Source organism: Myotis lucifugus, unplaced genomic scaffold (genome assembly GCF_000147115.1).
Source record: "Myotis lucifugus unplaced genomic scaffold, Myoluc2.0 scaffold_4, whole genome shotgun sequence".
Classification (NCBI taxonomy): Eukaryota; Metazoa; Chordata; class Mammalia; order Chiroptera; family Vespertilionidae; genus Myotis; species Myotis lucifugus.
Genome location: NW_005871052.1, coordinates 20,681,917 through 20,688,636, shown reverse-complemented (window position 1 = coordinate 20,688,636; position 6,720 = coordinate 20,681,917).

The following is a 6,720-nucleotide window of genomic DNA, read 5'->3' as shown; positions in this document are numbered from 1 at the left end:
AGGCCATTGGCTGTGAGAATCAGCTGTGTCTGTGGTGGGAGAATTTTTGTGCTGGAGACAACCTTATAGGGCAAGACTTGCTTCAGTGGGGCTTTGGTGCTCACTGAGTCTGCCCCCAGAGTGTCCCTTATGGATCTGAGGAGTTGCAATCTGGATGGTCCCACTCTGACCACTGGGTACACTGGCTCTTGGATCTAAGGAGGTGCTAATTTAGCCTCTGCCTGAGGCTACCCAGCAGGCGCTATGAAGAGATCTGCAGATTCCCCTTCCTTTTTTGGGGTTTGGAGGTGCCCAAATGAGGCCCAGCTGTGAAGCAATGCAAGCTGCTGTGGGGCCTTGGGCCTTCTTTTGGAAGTTCTGGGTCTGTCTGACCCAGCTGCAGTTTGTTAGGTAATTTTAGATTGCAAAGGGCCAGGCCCTTTCATATGCAAAAGCCTCTGTGCACAGCTTGGGTGGGGCGGTGTCTCAGGGAATCAACAGAGCAGAGCATACAGCTATGGCTGATCCTCAGCCATGCCGGGAGAAGCCCCGAATCTCAGTGTCCCGCAGTAATAGCTGCAAGCACCTCTGAGAGAAAGCAGCCCTCGAGTTCTGCCAGATGCCAGACAGTTCAGTTTCTCCCTGTATGAGTCTGGGTCCCGAGACTCGCCCGGAACTGGAGTTCAGAGCCATCGGGAGCTTGAGACTCCCTCCCAGTTGAAAAAGACAACCGCGTCCTCAGTTGCCAGCCCTTTCCACATGCACCTCTGTACCTCTGCACTTTACTTCCGCACCTCCTCTGAGTCTCAGTGTGCTTTTCTCTTTCCTTCTAGTTGTAAAATTTTCACTCAGCCAGCCTTCCTGTTGTTCTGGATGATGTCCCTTTTGTCTTTTAGTTGTATTTTTGAAGTGGTTGTGCGAGGCAGCAATTTCCGGTGTTTACCTATGCCGCCATCTTGATTTTCCCAATTTTTAGTTTTTGAGGAAACTCCATACTGTCTTCCACAGTGGCTGCACCAATCTGCATTCCCACCAGCAGTGCACAAGCATTCCTTTTTCTCCACATCCTCGCCAGCACTTGTCATTAGTTGATTTGTTGATGATAGCCATTCTGACAGGTGTGAGATGGTACCTCATTGTTGTTTAGATTTGCATCTCTCAGATGATTAGTGACTTTGAGCATGTTTTCATATGTCTCTTGGCCTTCTATATGTCCTCTTTCAAAAAGTGTTTATTTAGGTCCTTCGCCCATTTTTTTTATTGGATTGTTTATCTTCCTTTTGTTAAGTTGTATGAGTTCTCTGTAAATGTTGGAGATTAAACCCTTATCAGAGATAACATTGGCAAATATGTTCTCCCATGCAGTGTGCTTTCTTATTGTTTTGTTGATGGTTTCTTTTGCTGTGCAGAAGATTTAATTTTGATGTAGTCCCATTTGTGTATTTTCTCTTTAGTTTTCATTGCCCTAGGAGCTGTGTTTGTAAATATATTGCTATGACAAATGTCTACTATTTTGCTGCCTATGGCTTTTTCTAAGATTTTTATGGTTTCCCGTCTTACATTTAAGTCCTTTATCCATTTTGAGTTTATTTTTGTGTATGATGTAAGTTGGTGGTCTAGTTTCATTTTTTCCATGTATCTGTCCAATTTTCCCAGCACCATTTATTGAAGAGACATTCTTGACTCCATTGTATGCTCTTGCCTCCTTTGTCAAATATTTATTGAGCATAATGGCTTGGGTCGATTTCTGGGTTCTCTGTTTTAGCTTCCATTGGTTTATATGTGTGTTCTTGTGCCAGTACCAGGCAGTTTTGAGAAGTGTGGCTTTGTAGTATAGCTTGATATCTGGCATTGTGATACCTCCAACATTGTTCTTCTTTCTCAAGATTGCTACAGCTATTCAGGGTCATTTTTTATTCCAGATAAATTTTGGAGAGTTTGTTTAGGTCTTTGAAGTATGCTGTTGCTGTTTTAATGGGGATTGAATTGAATTTATAGATTGGTTTGGGTAGTATGGACATTTTAATGATGTTGATTCTATCAATCCATGAACATGCTATATTCTTCCATTTGTTTGTGTCTTCCTATTTCTATTTTTCAGCATCCTGTAATTTTCTGAGTATGGTTCCTTTACCTCCTTAGTTAAATTTATTACTAGATATCTTAATTTTTTTGTTGTTGTTCAATGGTAAATGAGATTTCTTTAGTTTCTCTTTCTGTGAGTTCATTACTAGTGTGCAGAAAAACCTTAGGCTTCTGGGTGTTAATTTTGTATCCTACTATATTGCTGAATTCATTTATTAAGTCTAGTAGTTTTTTTGATGGAGTCTTTGGGTTTTCTATGTATAATATCATGTCATCTGAGAATAATGACCATTTTACTTCTTTTCCTATTTGGATACCATTTATTTCTTCTTGTCTGAGTGCCATGGCTAGTAAACTCTAGTACTATGTTGAAGAGGAGTGGTGAAAGAGGGCATCCCTATCTTGATCCTGTCCTTAGGGGTAATGGTTTTAGTTTTTGCCCATTGAGTATGACGTTGGCTATAGGTTTGTCATATATGGCTTTTATTATGTTGAGTTATGATCCTTCTATTCCCACTTTGCTGAGAGTTTTTATCAAGAAAGGGTGTTGGATTGTGTCAAATGCTTTTTCTGCATCAATGGATATGATTATATGGTTTTTAATCTCTTAATTTGTTTATGAGTTGTACCACGTTTATTGACTTGGGGATATTGTACAGTCCTTGTATCCTCAGAAAAAATCCCACTTGGTCATGGTGTATGATCTTTCTAATGTAATGCTGGATTCGATTTGCTAGAATTTTGTCGTCTATGATCATGAGGGAAATGACCCTGTAATTCTCTTTCTTTGTATTGTCTTTATTTGGTTTGGGGATTAGGGTGATGCTGGCGTCATAGAAAGAACTTGGAAGTGTTCCTTCCTCTTGAATATTTTGGAATCGTCTGAGGAAGATAGGTTTTCTTTCTTCTTTGAATGTTTGATAAAACTCCCCTGTGAAGCTGCCTGGTTCAGGGCTTTTGTTTGTTAGAGGTTTTCATGATTACTGCTTCAATTTTCTCCATAGTTATTGGCCTATTCAGATATTTTTATTCTTCTTATTTGGGTTTTGAAGGTTGTATTTTTCTAGAAATATGTTCATGTCTTCTAGGTTGACCAGTTTTTTGGAATAGAGTTACTCATAGTATTTTTTTTCTATGATTCTTTGTATTTCTGTGGGGTCTGTTGTTATTTCGCCTCTTTCATTTCTCATTTTGTTTATTGGGGTCCTCTTTCTTTGCTTCTTGGGGAGCCTGGCTAGATTTTCATCAAATTTGTTTATCCTTTCAAAGAACCATCTCTTGGTTTCATTGGTCTTTTGTATTGTATTTTTAGTCTTTATGTTATTTATTTCCACTCTGATCTTTATTATTTCCTTCCTTCTGCTCACTCTGGGCTTTTTTTGTTGTTTTCTTTCTAATTCTTCAAGTTACAGAGTTAGATGGTTTATTACCAGATTTTTGTTTGTTTGTTTTTTAGGTAGGCCTGAAATGCTACAAACTTCCCTATAAGACTGCTTTAACTGTGTCCCATAGATTTTGGATTGTTGTGTTTTCATTGTCATTTGTTTCCAGGATGTTTTCTATTTCTTCTTTGACATCTTTGGTAACCCAGTCATCTACACTAATAAAAGAGAAAGATGCAAATTGGTGTCACTCCGCTATGCCTACCAGCCAATTAGGATGAGTATGCAAATTAACCCAACAAAGATGGCAATTAATTTGCATACACAGGTATGGAACGAAGACTGAAGGCTCCGGCCGGAGTGAAGACTGAAGACTGAAGAGGCTTGGCTTCTCCGCTGCGTCCAGAGCAAAGAAGCCAAGCCTCGCTGTGGCTGGAGGGGAAAAGCCTCAAGGCTTGGCTTCTCCGCTGCGGCCGGACCAAAGGCCTGGGTCATGAGTGCTGGAGGAAAATTGGTGCCAGCAGCCAGGGGAAGGAAGGCCTATTGAGGGAATCTTCATGCAATGGGCTTCTAGTAGTTTAATAATATGCTCTTCAGTCTCCAAGTGTTTGTATTTTTGTGATTGTTTTTATTGAAGTTGATTTCTAATTTTATGCCATTGTGGTCTGAGAAGATGCTTGATATGTTTTCAATCTTCTTGAATTTGGAGAGATTTGGCCTGTGTCCTAATATTGGTCTATCTTGGAAAATGTCCCATGTGTGCTTGAGAAGAATGTATATTCTATGGCTATGAGGTAGAATGTTCTGAAGATGTCCATCTGATCTTGTGAGTCATTTAGAATTGCTGCTTCTTTGCTTTTTTTTTTCTAGAAGATTTATGTAGTGATGTTAATGGGGTATTTAACTCTCCTGCTATGATTGTATTGCTTTCAATCTCTCCCCTGATATCTTCCAGAAATTTTTTATGTATTTGGATGCTCCTGCATTGGGTGCGTATATGTTTATCAGAGTTATATCTTCTTGTTGTACCGATTCCTTTAGAATTATGAAGTGGCCTTCCTTTTCTCTTGTTATCGTCTTCACTTTGAGGTCTATTTTGTCAGATATAAGTATTGCTACCCCAGCTTTTTTTTTCATTTCCATTTGCCTGAAAGATATTTTTCCATCCCTTTATTTTCAATCTGTGTGACTCTGTTTTCTGAGGTGGGTCTCTTGTAGACAGCATATATATGGGTCATGTTTTCTTATCCATTCAGTCACTCGAAGTCTTTTGATTGGAGCATTTAATCCATTTACATTTAATGTTATTATTGATAGGTACTTATTTGTAGCTACTTCTATTTTTATGCTTATGTTTCTTTCTACATTTTTATTTCTTCTTTTTACAGCATCCCCTTTAGCATTTCTTGCATTGCTGGCTTGGTAGTGATAAACTCCCTTAGCCTTTTTTTTTTTTGTCTGTGAAGCTCTTGATTTCCCCTTCAATTTTGATTGATAGCCTTGCTGGATAGAGTATTCTTGGATTCAGTCTTTTGCTTTGCATCACTTTGTACACTTCATTCCATTCCTTTCTGGCCTGATGTGTTTCTGTTTAGAAATCATTTGATAATCTGATGGGGGATCCTTTGTAGGTAACTCTCTGTGTCTCTCTTGGAGCCTTTAGAATTCTCTCTTTGTTGCTAACTTTTGCCATTGTATTATGATGTGTCTTGGTGTGGGTCTTTTGGGGTTCATTTTGCTTGGGACTCTGTACTTGTGTGACTTTTTTCTTCCCCATATCAGGGTAGTTTTCTGTCATTATTTCTTCAAATAGATTCTCTAATCCTTGCTACTCTTCTTGTCCTTCTGGCACCCCCATTATACATATGTTACTTCATTTCATGTTGTGCTAAAGCTCCTTTAGGCTCTCTTCCTGCTTTTTAATTTTTTTCTCCAGTTTCTGTTCAGATTGGGCTTGTTTCTCTACCTTATCTTCTAACTCACTAATTCGGTCCTCTGCTTCTTCTAGTCCAGTGGTTCTCAACCTTCCTAATGCTGCGACCCTTTAATACAGTTCCTCATGTTGTGGTGAGCCCCAACCATAAAATTATTTTTGTTGCTACTTCATAAGTGTAATTTTGCTACTGTTATGAATCATAATGTAAATATCTGATATGCAGGATGTATTTAGGCGACCCCTGTGAAAGGGTCATTCGACCCCCAAAGGGGTCACAACCCACAGGTTGAGAACCTCTGTTCTAGTCTATTGTTGAAACCTTCCATCACGTTCTTTATTGTAGCTATATCACTTTAATTTTTTCCTGATTTTTGCATAGGTTGTTGATTTTCTCATCCAAGCACACCTGGATGGTTTATGAACTGTATGACCATTACTCTGAATTCTTTTTCTGACACATTGCATGCCTCTGTTTTATTTAGTTCTTTTTTTTTTTTGAAGGGGGGGGGTGATTTCTTTTTCTTTTTTTTTTAATTAAATCTTTATTGTTCAGATTACATTTGTTCCTCTTTTTCCCCCCCCATAACTCCCCTCCTTCCAGTTCCTGCCCCACCCTCCGCCCTCACTCCCCACCCACTGTCCTCATCCATAGGTGCACGATTTTTAACCAGTCTCTTCCCGCATCTCCCATTCCCTTTTCCCCCCCAAGAATAGTCAGTCCATTCCCTTTCTGTGTCCCTGATTCATTATAATCACCAGTTCATTCTGTACATCAGATTATTTATTCACTTGATTCTTAGATTCACTTGTTGATATATGCATGTTTGTTGTTCACAATTTGTATCTTTACCTTTTTCTTCTTCCTCTTCTTAAAAGATACTGTTCAGCATTTCGTATAATACTGGTTTAGTGGTGATGAACTCCTTTAGCTTTTCCTTATCTGTGAAGCTCTTTATCTGACCTTCAATTCTGAATGATAGCTTTGCTGGATAAAGTAATCTTGGTTGTAGGTTCTTGGTATTCATCACTTTGAATATTTCTTGCCATTCCCTTCTGGCCTGCAAAGTTTCTGTTGAGAAATCAGCTGACAGTCGTATGGGTATTCCCTTGTAGGTAATTGAGTCTCTTTCTCTTGCTGCTTTTACGATTCTCTCTTTGTCTTTTGCTCTTGGCATTTTAATTATGATGTGTCTTGGTATGGTCCTCTTTGGATTCCTTTTCTTTGGGGTTCTCTGCGCTTCTTGGACCTGTAAGTCCATTTCTTTCACCAGGTGGGGGAAGTTTTCTGCCATTATTTCTTCAAATAGGTTTTCAATATCTTGCTCTCTCTCATCTTCT